A 17,976-nucleotide genomic window follows, 5' to 3' on the forward strand; every position below is an offset into this window, starting at 1 on the left:
CCATTTTGAGGATGAGTCCTACCCATATTAGTTGAGGATTTCAGATCATTCGTGCAACACTGAAAGACAGAAACAGTAATCTAGCTGGAGGAGGAGTAGGCAAGGTGCCCGTGCGACACACGAGGGAACAGTGCGGTCGTCTGGTATTACGAGAGGTAAACTGACCCAAAAATAATGTGTGCGTTTCGCTATTTGAAAGAAGATCCATAAGGCAGTTTGCGACGTCTTTCTCTCACACTCTCTGAAGCCACGACCTTGGTATGCCAGCCTAGATGTAAACGCCGGCCCGTCCCCAATCCGGTGCTACAGCTGGAGGTGACGGAGGTTAGTCATGCACGAGCCGGCCTCTTTCACCGGCCGTGAAGTCCGGCGGCACTCGTTGCTGGTACGTGTTTGGAGCACCGGCTGCGCCGCGTGCGTGCTAGCGGCGGCTGCGGCTCACGCTGTTATGGCGAGGCGTGACTTAACTGCTCCGGTTCGCACCGTTTTGATAGCGTCGATAGCTGTCGCTGGTTGTTCGCGGACGCGGGCTCGGGGACGTGACAAGACTCCAGCTCAAGCGTCTATGCCTTGACTTCTCTGTTTTACAGAGCTTTGTTGGCAGCGCGTGCCGTAATGTGTGGCGGGGACGCAAAGATCGTTTCTTACGAGCTAGGTAGTAGCTAGCCATTGAGCAACAATGTGCCTTGTAGCGTCAAGATCAGCCAGTGCTGCCAAATCCCACCATGAATCCGGACTGCTTTTGAGGGGGGGGAGGGAGGGGGGGGGGAGAGGTCGCAGCCACAAACGTTAACCAAGTATTGGGTACAGCACCAACGTAACCGCGAGCAGCGTGTTGAAAACATCGAATACTTCAAATTTCTACTCCCAAAATATGTAGGGCCTTTATGTCATAAGTCTTTTGGATCCCAGTGACAGACAACTGGAAGAAAATGTTGCTTAAACGTAATTACCGACAGCTAGTCTTACAGTGCAAGATACGCTTATAGAAGAGGAAAGGAAGTGAGGGGCGTTTCAATACAATATTTCATAAGATATTTAGAATCGAGTGATGTTGGAACAAAAGTACAAATACTCACAGTATCGCAAGTATTGTCTTTTTATGTGTCTTCATTCTTTTAACACAAAAGGGCCAGACTGAGTTCTCTGAGTATGACCCAGAGCCAGGAGGAGGCCGCTGCAACTTTGTTGGAACTACACTCTGCAGTGGCAAATTCATGTAGTTGACGGCATAGTAAGAACGTAGTCAGTGATAGGAATGCCTCGATCAGGTTAAAATTAGAAATGGAGTGGTTAAAACTGGCGTAAGGCGAGGATGCAGTATTTCGGCTTAGCTGTTAAAGGTATATAGCGAAGAAGCATTGAAGGAGATAAAGGAAAGGTGCAGAAGCGGGATTAAAATTAACTGTGAGAGGATATCAGCGAACAGATTCGCTGATGACATTACTGTGCTCCGTTTAACTGAGGAATTAAAGGAGTGGGCTGTAAAGGAATCAACAATATGCAAAACTCAGAATATGGTCTGATGTAACTGAAAGTTATATTAAATGGCAGAAACGAGATTAGTGATAAACTTAGCGTCAAACGGGGAGGGGGCACATGGTAACAGACTGAAGGAATTCTGTTGCCCTGCAAGTAAACGAACAAAGCCTCACAGGCGAAGCACGGAACATGTAAGAAACAAACTAGCACAGGTAAACAGAGCGTTCCTCGCAAAAATGTCACAAAGTGAGAAACTTGGGCCATCATTTGAAGAAAGATTTTTGAGACCCTACGTATGGAGCACAACGTTGTATGGAACTGGGAAAATCGGAAAAAAAATTCGAAGAGTTTTATTTGTGGGGGCTGAACAGGAAGTAGACAGATAATCAGAAAGTTTTCGTAATTCTCGATACTGTTGAGGTGAAGCAGGCAGAAGTTAACATATCAATCCCTTTAGCACTATGTTGGTTTTGGAGGTTATTTTACTGTGACTATATATAAGGTAGTAAACACATACGCGTCGCCGTTTACTTATTGCGACAGTAACAGCGGTACTGGTGCTAACAACCAATTGGCAGTTTTCATTGTCATTCCTCTTAGTGCCTAACGCTGTACCTGATAGACAGTGACGGTGGAAAATACCTATTGGGTGTTAATAGCAGCACCACTGTTATTGTCGCAATAAGTAAAAAAAAAAAAAGTTTCGACACACGTTGCCATGTAACTGACAAGGCAATGCGTATTTTTTCTGACCAGAAGAGGTCACAGGTGAAGTAACCTCCAGTACCCAACATGTCAAAACATGAGAATGTAATCTCCTGCATGCCTCATTCAAAAATGAGTCTGAAGAGGCTCTAAAAGTAGTTTATGAAACTAAAGACACCATTTCATATGTGAGTGGTCGCAGTTATCTCTATTCATATTTCATTTAACGTAATGGCACGAGGTTCTACAGATCCCGTAACGGATAAGCTTAATCTAGGAGAAATATTAACTAGAAGAAGAGACGAGATGCAGCCCCATGAATTGCTTCGAAGTCTTCCTTCAGCCCGACGTGGAGGAGACTTGACACTCGAGCACTACTTCAGAATGGGTCGCGCAATTGTCCCGTAGCCCTTCTGCTTTATATACAAAATAAGCTTTGCTAGAATTGTCCCAATAAACTGAAGTCCAGTATTCGCCTTCGCTACAACCGAAGTCGTGTGCTCGTTCCATTTCGCACATCAGTAACACTGTGCTCAAACATACTAGGATTTTTTTTTCCTAGTCATCGACATTGACTTTCATCTTTCCCACATTCCCGAGAAGCTGGGATTCGTCACACCAAATAGAAATGCCACCAGTCTTCCTGCGTGCCACCACAGTCACCCAACGGCGACGCGTCCCCGTGTGCTACACCGTCACCGGCAGTTAATCGCAGTGTTGCGCACCATATCCGTCAAATCGTTCACGTACAACATACAACAGAGAAAGAGCGACGCTGCCTCACTCCCCTGGGGCACCCCTGTCTTCGACGGACACTCGCCGTCCAGGACAACGTTCTGCCACCAGTCGCATATCTGAGAACAGATTCCTTCCCTAAACTCGGACAGTCCACTGTGGGCACTTCGTCAAACGCTCCTCGGAAATGCAAGAATGTCGAGCCTGTCAGCCTTTCAATACAGTTTATGAAACAAATAACGCGGGACGTTGTTGTAGTACTCGTAGACGAAGACACTGTCACAAGAGAAGGTCGTGGCGGGCCGCATGAAACCGGCGGGAAGACTCACGACAAGGGAAGGGGTTGGAGAAACCAATGGGTTACAGCGGATACCGGATTTTCAGTTCGGAATAACCTGTATTTTCGGCATTTGTTTCGTCTCTGTCATAACAAGGTGTTTTTATTTTTGCTAATAAGAGTAAAAAAATCGATGTATAAATTAGCTGTAGCAGCAGCGCTAAAATTGTTAGGTTTTAAATAAACCTTGTTATTCCTATTATTTGCATTGGCTTGAAATATAGTGTTGTTATAGAACATGGGAAAACCGATCAGTGCTATTTTAGTAGCAACGCCAACAGTTACAAACAAGCAACAAACACATGGCGTAAGAGATGATACAACGCAGCTGAGACGGTTAAGTCTCTTTTGCAGTCTGTCGTGGCGTAACGTACGCGCCAACGTGCAGCATGCAAAAGACTCGATCGCTTTTCGCCTGTAAGGTAGCTTCTCGCTGTAGGCTATTTGCCGGGCATCCGTTGTATTGCAGAATGGCACCAACCTTAGTATGGAAATATTTTTGCGGAGTCACGTCGCAATGACGTGGAATGCTTCATTTGCTTTAAAAGATTTCTCTGCCAAATCTACAAAATAATAAGACGAAAAAATTATGTCAACAATAATAAATTAAAATTTTGACAACAATTCATTCATAGTATACAATTAAAATATAGAGTAGGTGCTCTGCTGCCTGTCAGTGTCTACATAATACGCATTTATCTGCTTGTATCTCTTGAAAACGGACAAATTAGCCAGAGAAACAGCGATATTCGGCCTTAGTTTTAATCCTGAATCACTACCTATTCCTAGTGCCCCAATAGTGATATGATCCCCCATTTCAATATTTTTCAGCAATTTCAAAAATCAGATTTTTTGCGGTATTTAGTCATTTGTTACTTTTCAAGAAAAGCAGTGAATGGTGGATGGACTAAGTTTTATTTGCCTATTTAAGTTAGTGTTTTGATTCTCTATATCTTGAAAATGAGTCAAAATTTTTCAATCTTTGTTAGACTTTTACGTTTATTACAGAAAATAATAGGGATTGTTGAGTGTTTGACAAGATTTATTTCAACATTTACGAAGCGCAAATACGGAGAAAATGCAGAGCGACCAAAAGTAAAAACAAAACATTAACAACACTATGACTACTTAACGTCTCATACACTTCTTTCACAAGCAGCACTTTGCAGCAAGGTAATTTTCCACTATCGCTACAGAAAAAAACCCAAAATCGATTATTGCAGAAACCGGTCATTTTCAGCAGATTCAACAGCTGGGTTGAACTGGCTTCGAAGAACCCGATATAACCGAAATCGGTTGTTTCAACGATAATCGCCTACCCTACCGATGACTAAAAAAATGTCGTCTGACGAGGGCCTCCCGTCGGGTAGACCGTTCGCCTGGTGCAAGTATTTCGATTTGACGCCGCTTCGGCGACTTGCGCGTCGATGGGTATGAAATGATGATGATTAGGACTCAATGAGAAGGAAAGCGACTTGGTGCAGGCGAGAGGCGCGGAAGACGAGCGGGCGTGTGCTGACATCGGTGCTGGCCCGGAGCGGGAAGCGTGCGATCTGGCGCGCATGCGCTGGCACGTGCTGGGCCAGAAGTTTGTCGGGCCAAGGCGGCGGCGGCCCTCTCGCGGCGGGCGTATCGATGTCCCGGCGAGTGGCGACCTGCCCCACTGGCGACGCTTTTGTGCCGCCGCGGCTCGGCTGCCGACGAGTACCGGTGGTGCTGCGCTCAGTGAGCGAGGGGAGCAAGTAGCTGCTGCCGGCAGTCTCTCACGTGATGTCGTCTACGTATTCGGTCTTCTACCTCCGGTCACAGTTTCGTTGGTTCCATCTAAGCCTCTGTCATTTTTGAAGAAATGTTTAAAGGAGTCAGATAGCTGCACACGAATGAAGCTGCCGAACATTGCTCCAACTGTAAGAATTAAACGAAATACGCAGATAGCTGCATCGTGGTACACGCGTCGATCTTCATCAACGGTGTCGCATATGGTTCCCTAGAGATCACTGTACCAGATTAACAGGACAGATGATCTAGGTTAAGTAAAGCCTGGAAATGGACATTTATTTTGCTTAAATTCTGTTTGAAAACATCTCAATTCACTATATCTATGCCCCTACCCGTGAATGCTGTCCTCGCGAACTGTAGATCCCACTTATCAACATAATTAAAAGCACAAACTCACACACAAAATATTTTCGTAAGACAAGACATAAACTTAGCATTCAAAGCAGAAAGTTCAATCCAAAAGTATGTCCCAAAAATAGCAAGAGGCAAACTTCTACCAGAAAGCAAGAAATACCAACTACAACGCACACGTGTGATGTAAGACATGTAGGATAAACAAGCAGAACACTCCACACCCGGTACAAAGAACATATCAGTGCGTGGAAATGCGGGACAAGCCACTTGACTTTTGGAAAACATGTAAGAAAAAACAATCACAAACCTACTACAAAAGACGCGAAAATAGGATAAATGATGAAACACCACCTGATCTCACGAGAAAATTACCACTTATAGAAAACATAGGCTGAAAGGACGATACTACTAACCGACCAAGTGAATACCACTGACTTCACTGTTTACACTGATTGATCAGACAATAGACAGTAATCCCAATAGATGATCACAAATCCCATTTTCTCTCCCAAGAATGTAAATGTGAAAACCACAGACAATTTCATAAAAAGGAAAATGCGGAAATACTTACGTTAACACTGTGCTGGGGGTGTGTCGTGTCCCAACAATACGGATAGCTAAACACACACTCACTTCAAACAGGTTTCGACCTGCTACTGGATACCTGTCCACCTTTCGAAAGACAAGGTGGAATCTCAAAAGTGCTCCTATTACTTAAAAATATTTAAAAGATAAATGAGTGGGAAGTACAGCATCCTACCACAGTACTTACTTCTGGTGAAGGGTGCTGGCTTTTATTATCTTCCCTACTTAATATTTTTGCACGGTGTGGCATAGCTTTTTGATTGGTCTAAAATTTCTAACATTGTGATTCTTTGTCGGTATGTGGAAGCGTGCGTACGGGAGGAAGGCAGGTAGGGAAATCACCGTAATATCGTACTAACAAAATATCTCGTCAGCAAAACCAAAAACTAGTAAACCGTGATATACACATTACCTACATAAAATAAGGAAAAAAATTCTCACTTTCGTTAAATTAGTTATATTTTTACTTGATCGCACATTCGCGCGAAGATTGGGACTTTGTTCGAATACCGTAAAAGTGGGCAACTCTGTGACTGAGACAGTACTTGGGGACAACAGCGCTCTTTTAGGTTTTTATTATTAAATACTATAATCCGGTCGGACATCCAACACAAAGTTCTGCTTGCAGCGTGTCGGTGCATAGTACTTCCATTAGTATTGAAGCTCCAAGTATGTTCATTACGCTTGAGCTGGTCTCAAAACTAGTTTGTTAGCAGGCGGAAAAACGTCTGTGTAGATATCTTGGAAACTTTCTGCTCCTGCCTTTAATCCTGAAGAGCTGACGAACTGGAGGGGTAAGTTGATGTAAACATGCTATATTTGCACATCACTCTGTATGACTTAAATTTTACAAACAATTTTCTTCTGCCATTGGATACCTTTGTGACAGCATACATACCTGCGGAAAAAAGTGAGATGGGGCATTTTCGAATGTTTTTCTCAAAAGGGCGGTTTCACTTCACATTACAACTTCCTTTCTAAAATACGTAACATACAGTTGCTCAGGATATTGTGCTGAATGTGTCGTTTTGTTTTTCCTCAAAGCACTGTCTAACAGCTGGAGCAAATTACCGTACTTAGAGGATATTGTTTTTAAATGTATTGCACCTGTTTCTCATACATTCCACGTGTTGCCAAGGTTCTTTAGACTGCACTGCGGACGTTTCGCTGGGAAGCCTTTACACATCCTCCGTAAGGTCCCGATTGCCGCCCCCCCCCCCCCCCCCAATGCGATTTCCGTATTTTTTTTAGATCCTTTTGCACATCTGCGAAGAATCACGGCTCCGTAGGCCACACACATTTTTCTATGCAGCGATTACTTTTGAAATAACTACTTTGCCCATTTTTTTCCATCTTTCCCGTTTTGATTTGAGTGCCCCTCAGATTTCAAGCGCGGCGCCAGTTGTGCCGACACTCCCGCACTGTTTACGATCGGTGGCCCTTTATTGTAGTACTATATGTCCGCTACATGGACGTCGCGGCGCGGTTTTAACTGGCGGAAGTCGGCAATAAGCGTAGCCATTCGTTTACGTACGGCGGCGCCGTGTCGCTCGCTAGGAGCTCTCTGTAACCTGATGGCTTTTTCATTCTCAGGGCGTTAAAGTTCAGAGACTACGTAAAAATGTTCATGTTATGCACCTCAGCGGCAACAGTAGTTCGTCACAGAATTCTACAGTGCTGCAAGTGGACAATAACTTAGAGAAATGCAGGTCGCGTTCTTCCTTATTCCTAAACGGCATGCATGTTTGTCACCTTTGAATATTATCAGTATCAAAAAAAGAATGCTACCAATTTTATTCAATAATCTGAAATTATATATCATATAATTACATGTAAGGTAACCAATGATGTACGAAATATAACTAGAAAATATTTTTAAAAAATGTTATATTCCAGCAGTGTTAGGCTCACACTGAAATTCGAAGCCTGAAATATAAAAATTCAAAACTATTGAGAAATCCTGCGAGATATCAACAAAAATTCCACTTGAATGTTTCAAGTGGAGAAACACGGAATAAACTTATGAAAACACGTAACTATGACGACACCTCCAAAACTGTTTACTTACGAAACTATGCACTCGCCCACGCTGGAAAAAGTGTAACCCAGAGCCAACATTCGACTGAATGAATGTGAGAAGTCTCCCAAAACCGCCCTCAAATTGGCCGGCAGAACCGGCTTTTGACGGTCCAGGACAGTATCAAGGCAGTCCTCGTCTCTTGAGATTGTCAAATAACTGTAGTCAGGCCGGCAGAATTCGTAGCTCTGACTGCGTCTGGCACTCTGATGAAGGTCTCAGTCCCTGGAGAGAACATCTATGCGACCTCGAAATTTTCAGTTTTTATCCCCTCTTCTGTCGCAGAAAAGAGTTTCTTTTCCCGACTGATGTGTTTAGCTCCCTAGATAAGGTATAGACGTACACACTACAGTGTAGAATGGTCGCGTTCTTCAGAGAGTTGAAGCAGTAGCTGTGCCGCATAAAACTCTTCAGTGTATTCAGCACGTCATCGTGGAAACTCCTTCAACAGAAAAACTGTTATGTTTCCGTTGTGCAATCTACAGGTCGATAAGGGCTGTGCGAACAAGTGACGTCAGGACAGAGGTCATTATTTCGGCATGGTTCTGAAACGTTTCGTATCCATCTCGACTACAGAACAGCGCCGAAATCGACGCTGCATAATAACCGAAAAAATTATATACGAGGCGTGATCAAAAAGTAAAGAACTTTTTTTAATTTCGCGGGATTTATACATCCTATTTTCAAATTTTATCGTCATGTCGACACAAGTGTTCCTGATGCAAATATACATTTTCAATTGTTTTGAATATTTAGTGTATTGTTGACAGTCGAGAAGATTGTGCTCGACGAATTTTTGCTTTCTAAAAAGATGAATTATAGAATTTGCATTAAATTTTGCGTGAAAAATGGAATAAAGTGCAGCACCGCATTCGGAACTTTGACGGGCTTTCGGCGTATATACTATCAATAAGACAAGAGTTTACGTATAATATAAACGTTTCAAAGAAGATGCTGAAGACGACGACCACCCTGGACGGCCTAGCACATAAATTACTGACGACAATGTGGAAGAATTAAAGAAAAAGGTTCTGGAAAATGGCCGAATCACTGTCAGAGAGGTGGCATGCCCTTTGCCTCATGCCAAGCAATTTTTTCGGATGTTTTGGGCATGAAAAGTGTCGCAGCAGAGTTTGTTCCGAAATTGTTGAATGCCGAATAAAACAATTTCGAAGCAAGAAACGACGTCGCGGTAGACATCGCTGAGGAATTACTGAATCAAGTCTATAACGACCCAGAACTTTTTTCAAAGGTTATAACAGGTGACGAAACGTGGCTATACGGGTATGACGTCGAAACCAGGGCCCAGTCTCTCAATGGAAACTGCCAGAACAGTCAAAACCGAAAAAAATGAAGTTCGATCACATATGAAGATTCTTCTTATTGTTATCTTAGATTACAATGGGATATTGCATCGTGAGTTCCTGCCTTTGGGTCGTACGGTCAACAAGGAGTACTACGCGGGAGTTCTACTCGGTTTGCGTGAAGCAATCCGAAGAAAAGACCAGAATTATGGCAAAGTAACCCTTGGAAATATATATAACAGTAATGCTCCCGCTCACAACTCCATGTTTGTTAGTGATTTTTTTGGCAAAGTGCCTCAGCTAACGTATTTGCTGGGCATCACCCCCTGCGACATCTTTCTATTCCGCAGGCCTGAAGAGAACCATGCAAGGACGTAGTTTTGCAACCATTGATGAGATACAAACAAAATTTCCGAAGGAGCTGAAGACCATAACGAAAAGTGAGTTCCTGATTTACTTGGAAGGAGATAAAGTTGATTTTGATGAATACATAAAGATTCTTTAAGGAAAACAAAACTGCCCGTTACTTTTTTTATCACACCTCGTATAGTTTTTGCTAGTGTCAGTATTTCCGGTCGGTCTCGGCTGCGTTAAACATGCGGTTTTTGACACCTATAAATGAGATATGTGAAAAAGTAGATGAGAGACTACGAAGGAAGATGGAAAAGCGCGACGGAACGATATTAGGAGTATCATCGACATGTAAGTCACAAAGGCAGATGAACTCCAGTTGGGAGCGAACGGAGAACATTATCAGCCGTAGACATGAGAGCTCCATTCCGACAATCGCCTGAAGTGGGATGACTAAGGACAAACCTAAATCTAGGAGGACCACTCTCGAATAAGAATGAAATTGAACTATTGTGCCCAACTCTCCTTGTGAATGAAGTGCGCGCGGTGGTCAGAGGAAACATGTTCGTCGCGATTAATACCAGTACCTCCACTTAATGTTTTACGAAAACATTGCACCAAAATTTTGTCGTTTCTCAAAATACTGGCATTTAAAATTCATACGTTTTGGCTTTTCGGAACTGATACAGAAGCATTTTTCCACTCTGATTTGACTTCAAAAACATTGTTTTGGAATAATTACACCAACAAGAAGATGTTAAACAACAAACCAGTTGAATACTGACAAGGAGACATTGAGATGTTTTTTCTCCGTCAAAAAGGCTATTGTCTCGTGCTGTGTGACACACTTCGTGATTATGAATGATGATGCTCCGTATTCGCTTGTTTTTCCGTGTTTCATCGATAACTTCCACAGCCTTATTAACGGAAAAATGTAAGAATGAAAGAAAGTAACAGGAGGGACGTAGAGAAACCCACCATCAACGGATCCTCTGCCCCTTCTCAGTTACAATGGTAATCCGCAAAACTAGTGCCAAATGATCGTGTATGGCTCGGCAGCACTCGACCCTTCGTATTACCATTTTGGTTCTTATGTGTAAATTATGTGCAATTTGAAGACCTGTGAACTCCAATTGAACACGTCATAGCAGTACTCATCAACATCCCATTCCGATCCATCATCATCTCTGTACGAGCGTTGCGTGTGTTGTGCGTTCCTTGTCGTTATTCTCTTGTTGAAAACCTTTTGGTGCTGTTGCTGCAGTTATTGTACAGAAGCGTTTAACAACTTCATCTTGTCCATTTGATTATGAAAATGTTAAAATTGTATCAGCTAGTAGCTTGTGAATGATACTTGGCAGTGAAGCGGAAGAGTACCAGCGAATGTGGCATCTCCGTGCAAGTCGCGTTTAACGTGTTGGCTGTAGTTATGGCGGTTATCGCTGAAACAACCAGTTTTTTGTTGTATCTGTTTAATCTGACTGTTAAAACCACTCAAAATAGCCGGTTTCTGAAGTAACCGATTTTCGGCTTGTTCCTATTATTTCCTGTAGTAAACGTAGAAATCGAACATAAGATGGAAAAATTTTTGACTCGCTCTGTTGCAAAACGCATAGAACAAAAACTTTAAATCAAGTAGGCAAATTAAAGAAAACTCGATCCGTCCACCGTTCGCTGCTTTTCTCGAAAGAATAGGTGGTTGAATACTACAAAAAATCACCAGTGTTCTATTGATTGTAATTTTTTAAACTCTGCTAAAAAATTATGCTATCAGCCATCATACCACTATGTGGACATTACGGATAGTCGGTGCTAAAGTGTGGAAACTGAAGTTTGAAGAACAGTTTTTCGCATTAACTTGGTGCGTTTCCAAGGTTACAAACAGATAAAGGCATATTACGTACAGTCAGCAGATCAACTGATTTATATTTTAATTGTATTCTATGAATGAAATATTGATAAGTTTTTGATTTATTACTGTTACCATGATTTGCTTCCTCATTTATTATTTTGTAGAAATTGTAGACAAATATTTAATCTTTTAAAGAAAATGAGGCAAACTAGTCTTCGTGCCATTCTGCAGTACAATGGATGGCTGGCGACAACGGCGAGAAACTACCGTATAGACGAGATGTGGGCAAGTCTTGCACGTTAAGGGACATATAATCTCAGCAATACTGTACCAGTTCATATGCCACGTGTTCGTTGCTCGTTTCTGTCTACATTGTTGTCAAAAATAGCACTGATCGCTTTTCCCGTTTTCTATAATAACGAAATATTTCAAACCAATGCAAATTTCACAAATAAGTATGACTTTTTTAAAAAAAGTTCATTTAAAAACGAAAAATTGTAGCGCTGATGCTATGCCTAATTTGTCCATTCTTTCACTCGGTTATAAGTAAAAATAAGACAACTGATGATATAGAGACCAAATAAATACCGTAAAATAGTGGTTATTTAGAACTAAAATACGGGTTCGGTTTTAACCGGTCAGTTTTTTCCTTCCCTAGCTGGATTTCGATGTTTTCCGCGAAGCGACGGCACCATTGAGGGAAGACACGCGTTATCTATGAGGGAAGACGCGTTATCTATGAGGAAATTGCTGTCATGTCGTGGATTTGCTGTTATTGCTGACTCTATAAGCGCAACTTGGGCAGCCGTAAGGGCGATATGATGATCGTGAAATAAAAGGTAGTGGAACGCCTATTTTGAACTTAACTTGGGAAACTGCACGACTTGTCGAATGTTCGACGAATGCTGTGGTGTCTTCAACACTTGGCGAAACCGAAGTGAATCCACATCCAGATGTCGTGGGGTTTGGACGGCCACCACCCCTCATTACAGATGTCTGACGTCGTAGGCTGGGCAGACCGGTAGAGCAGGACAGTCGGCGAACTAACATCAGACTTGAAAGCGGGCACAGTATTGTGTCTGAACTCACAATGCACCGAACACTCGTAACGATGAGCCTCCGCAGCCGACGATCTATGCGCGTGCCAATGTTAATACCACGACATTAGCAGCTACGACTGAACCGGGCACTTGACCATCGGCACTGGACGTTGACGCAGCGGCAGAGCGTTGCATAGTCTGATGACTCTAGATACCTTCATCATGCCGATCGGAGGGCGCGAATCCGTCGTCTTTGAGGGGAATAGCTTCTGACGCCCGTACTGCGACGGAGACAAGCTGGCGGCGGCTCCATCATGATGTGGGGAACATTCTTGTAGGCGTCCATGGGTCCACTGGAGCCTGTGCAAGGCACCATGGCCGCCAAGGAGCATCGCACACTGGTTGCAGACCACGCACACCCCTTCGTGACAGTCATATTTTCCGATGGCAGCAGTATTTTTCAACAAGAGAATGCTCCATGTCACAAGACCAGGAGTGTGAGGGAGTGGTTCGAGGAGCACAGGGGCGAGTTCCAGTTGATGCGCTTGCCCCCTCCCCCACCCACACCCACACACACACACACACACACACACACACACTCGCCAGATCTGAACACGATCGAACGCATCTCGGATGTGATTGAACGCGATGTCAGAGCTCATCTCCCCCCCCCCCCCCAAAAAAAAAAAAATTCCAGGAACCATCCACGAATTCATTGCTTCATACTATAACACTACCGTCTGCTACTGCTGTACCATAACCTTAAAACTGGAAACAGGTTGTGAAATAAAACTATTTTGTTAAAGCAATTATGGAATCAGAGCAGTGTTACCCTCTGAGAGGAATTTTGTTATGTTGACCGTGTCGTACCTAACGGAGGTGGCTTATCGGAAATGAAAGTCAGGATTACGTAAATATTTGAACAGTAACAAACAAATTTTTGCCTACCTGCACTGTTTAACTGATAAAGAAAACGGTCGCCAGCCTAACTAGGCAAGAGAATGATTAACATTTCTCGTTCAAGAAAATAGTTATTAGTAACTTTAATGGATAAACACAACCTATACTTGGCCACACGCAAGTGCAATGAACTTTGACACATACGTATGTTTACGTTAAGATTGAAGCTAACAACTGGAGCAGCACAAACTATTTGCAAAATTATAACAGATACCGAAACACACTATTACTTTCAGGGCTTATACAGTGATTGCGCAACGTGGTGGCAACTGCATGTTGGTAGGTGGATTCGCAGACAGAATTGCTGGACTCTGGCCCTTCTTGGTGGCGATGATGAATACCAAATCCAGAATCGTTCCAGCTATTTATCCATCCATCCGAGGCATTGGAAAGTAGCAAAAAAGCCTCTCTCGGAACCAGCACAATATACATCTTTTACATGGCAGTGCACAGTTTGGTAGCTCGTCCCCGACTGACTATCAGTTCCACCTTTTCTACATAGGCCAGCCACACTTTGCGCGCGCTACACAGTTCCGTTCCCGAGGGGAACCACAACAACTTTTACATACAGAATAACTAAGAATCCTAAGTGAGTATCAGCAGTTTACATAACACCAACCAAATACATTAAATAAAACAGAACATTTGCACATATTGACATTTCTACAAAAAATTATTCACACAGAAATTACAATTATATATAGTAAGTTTTGTTCCCTCCAAATGGGACAAAGAATTTAAAAGGCAGATACACTACATTGCATAGAATCCAAACCATGACATCAAAGTTCTTACAAAGAAAGGAGTATACAGTTTTGTGTTATCGATTCAAACAAACACATTTACAGAAGCTCAGCAATGTAACATTAAATGAAACAAAAGCTAAATAAATCAGTAGAGCATTAGAGCTATGGTGTTACAATACCACGACGCGTTATAGCTGTTATCCGTGCCGAAGCTGGGCATACCTGCCATGTGGTAGGTGGTCATAATGTTCTGCCTGGTCAGTGTGTTCGTGTGCGGGTTTTGTAATGGAGACGCTGCTGTCACTACTTCTAGAGTATTTCCTGGCAGCAGAGTAGCAGATCCAAGTGTGTTTACTTGTGTTTTCACTAAATAGCGTGAGCCCGGTGCAGTGTTCAGCAGTCATACTTCGTCTGAACGTGCGAATGAAGAAACTGTGGATGAAGCAGAAGAAATTATTCAGTTAGTCGATTGGTCGAACGTAGTTCAAATGGCTCTGAGCACTATGGGACTTAACTTCTGAGGTCGTCAGTCCCCTAGAACTTAGAACTGCTTAAACCTAACTAACCTAAGGACATCACACACATCCATGCCCGAGGCAGGATTCGAACCTGCGACCGTAGCGGTCGCGCGGTTCCAGACTGTAGCGCCTAGAACCGCTCGGCCACCTCACCGGCTCGAACGTAGTCCTTCAACGAGCACACGCAGAATTTCCTACGGCTCTCGGTGTCCCACGTACAAGAATGTGGCATACATTAGGCATGCACGGTCTCTGTGATATCACTTACGGCGGATTCAACATCGTCCAGAAGATATCTGAATGGAATTTCGTCGTTGGCTTCTTGCAGATCGCAGAGTAACCACGTTAGGGCCTAACACTGTCTACTAGTGAAGCCACTTTCACTCGCAACGGTACCAATAACAAGCGTAACCAAAATCGGTGGCCCAACGGAAACCAACATGCTTCTATGGAGAGACATTTCCAAGAACACTTGTTTGTCTATCATATCGCGCCACTCATTTATACAATCAGTGTGAATGGGCTCTTTTGTTACCGCATCGTCTTACGGGGCCCCGTCAAGACTTTCTGGAAAACTAGCTTCCAGCACTATTGGAAGAGGTTCATTTGACGACGAGCATGGGTATCTTCTTCCAGCACGATAGAACCTTTGGACTTTCCAGTCATCATTTGACACTTCGTCTAAACCTGACATTCCCCAGAAGATGGTTCGCGGTTACAGGTTATTTGGCCACAAAGTTCCCTGGGCCTCATCCCTTTAGAGTTTATCAGTGTGAGGATGGTTGAAAGGCGAAGTCTGCAAATGGAAAGCAAACACAAGAGACGAGTTGACCGTTATGATAATGCAATATTGCTGTCCCCATGAAAGAACGCCAAGACGATCTCAGAAGAGCTTCACATCGTGTTGTCAAGAGAAATCGAAAGTGCGTTGAAGTCGGAGGTTTAATTTATGAAACTAAACAGTAAACTTGGTCTTTGCTTTAAACTTCCTATGAGTGTGTGTTTGGGTTACATTCTAACAGCTGTATCTACGTAATTAATAAAAATTGGTTACCTGTTTTATGGAGTACTTTATTCGAATTAGTTTGTACCACCCCAGCCTAAAATATGTTAATCCTTATTGGGATGAGAAGTTCAAACATACACCGAAGGAAATTAGAAAGAAAAGTTTATTAATTTACGCTGTATGTGAACAAGACAGTAAAGAAACTGAATGAAGGCGAAGTAACTGAAGTCCAAGCTGCTACATGACATGGTTCTGCCCTGCATCCAACAGCAGAGGTATGCAAACATTTTACATATTAGCCAAGCGGACCCATTCTCTTGCCGGGTTGCAGAATCAATAACGTCTCACAAGCCCCGTTTGTGCTCTACAAAAGGAAGCTTTGCCCACATATCAGCGCGAAACAGAAAATGTTTTCGTTCAATTAAAGCTTATTTAGCTGTTAGATGGTGTTAACACACTCTCTCCGATATTTATTTTCGTAGCAGACTGCTGGTAGTTACATGTACCATTCAGATATTTGTGACCAGCGATTACGTATTCCGATTGACTCTTCTGTATACGAAAGTCTGTTACGTTACCACCTGTTACATTGCAGTTACTAATAGCGTCATTCCAGGCGCTTTTAAAATTTTCCGAGGGCGTAGATGGCACGGTTGCGGAGAAAAGGTGCGACATAGGACTTGGTGCATACTCAAGGCATCCCCATTTCAAAGTGAGACACATTTGTCAAATACTACAGCAGTATCCATATCATTAACGGTATAGACACGAGTTTAGAAAGCAACGAAAAACTATTGTAATTAGTTATTTTTATATGAATCCATTTGTTTCGTATTCAGATGCAGTTTGATCGTTCCAGTGATTCAGCTCGGTTTCATCTGACTGGTACTGGAATCCCGAAGTCTTGACATCAGAAACGAAAAAGCTGATTTCTTTTTTATGGGCATTACGCAGTGATGTAACGTAAGCCTTGTCATTATCTTCTCCTAACGCTGGGGATATCCGCGGGGGCTATAAAAACTGCTCGATTTTTAAATCTTAAAATGCCTCGGACCACAATCACCAAAAATACAAAGAGATAGTACCACTGTGCTTACGTAAAATCGTAAGGGTGTCTAAAGTACTCATATAAGGTCAATACAAAAATCTGTAATGCCACTTCTGACAGTAAAGGAATTATCTTCGATTTGGAGACAGCTGTAAAAGTAAATGGAAGAAAAGAACAGCTGGAGTAGTGAAATCCAGTCTTCATAGTGTGTCGACTGCCTGTCCTTAAAGTATTTGACTGTCATGTAGCGCATCGTAAAATGTTTTACGCAAGGTACCAAAGTGTATTAATTAATATCTTCACAGGCTGTAAGAAAGCACCAGCCTGAATAACCCACGTCAACTCGTTGTGATAATGGAGTTAGAAATTTATGCAGCAATTAAATAAGTGCGATTATACAAGTTGGTGAGGCTGCTAGAACTGAATGATGAAGAATTGAAAATTTTTCCGAATGGTACTACGTGTGAAAATAATTATCATTTGTGAGCTACTCTAAAACGTCGCAGCAGTATTTCGTCGGAGAAGTATCCGTTGATGGGCGGCGCTCCGGGTAGCGGCGGCTGACGCGTGCGCGTTGTCTTAATGTTTCTGCTGTTTGTCGCTTGGAGCGCCCGCAACAGAACACGTGATACTCGTAGCGGTCGTTTTGACACGAAGCGCAGCGCCGTCATGTACTGCAGGCGGCCGATACTGCAAACTTGTGAACGGGCACCAACATACTCACCACCCTGCGCTTATTCCAGATTAGCACGTACATACCTATAGCGAAGAATCAGACTTGTACTTACTGAATGATGAAAATTAAATATTATCAGTGTCCGCCAGGCTCTGCTCTATGTGAGACATTACCCCTTGTTATTGCGTAAGTTTTGATGTAATGAGTCAGTGTATGTTCGCCTTTAATCTATCTCACGTTTTGGAACCCATCTATAGAAAGATTATCAGATTTGTTGTTTTCCAAGCAATCATTTACATCGTAAATACACAGGCATACAGAAACATGAACCACAAGCTACATAACTAAAAACAAAGACTGAACTGAGGCATAAAATGATTTATTATATACTAGTCGAAATAAGTACATGAAAACACATACA

The 17,976-nt window shown here is 42.8% G+C and overlaps 1 protein-coding gene across 3 annotated transcripts in view; it reads left to right on the forward strand.

Annotated features, from left to right (window-relative positions):
• Positions 1-17,976, forward strand: part of LOC126251337 (PHD finger protein 21A-like) — a 116,701-nt gene that overhangs the window by 89,723 nt on the left and 9,002 nt on the right. The window lies entirely within an intron of this gene.

Source organism: Schistocerca nitens, chromosome 4 (assembly GCF_023898315.1).
Source record: "Schistocerca nitens isolate TAMUIC-IGC-003100 chromosome 4, iqSchNite1.1, whole genome shotgun sequence".
NCBI classification, from domain to species: Eukaryota; Metazoa; Arthropoda; class Insecta; order Orthoptera; family Acrididae; genus Schistocerca; species Schistocerca nitens.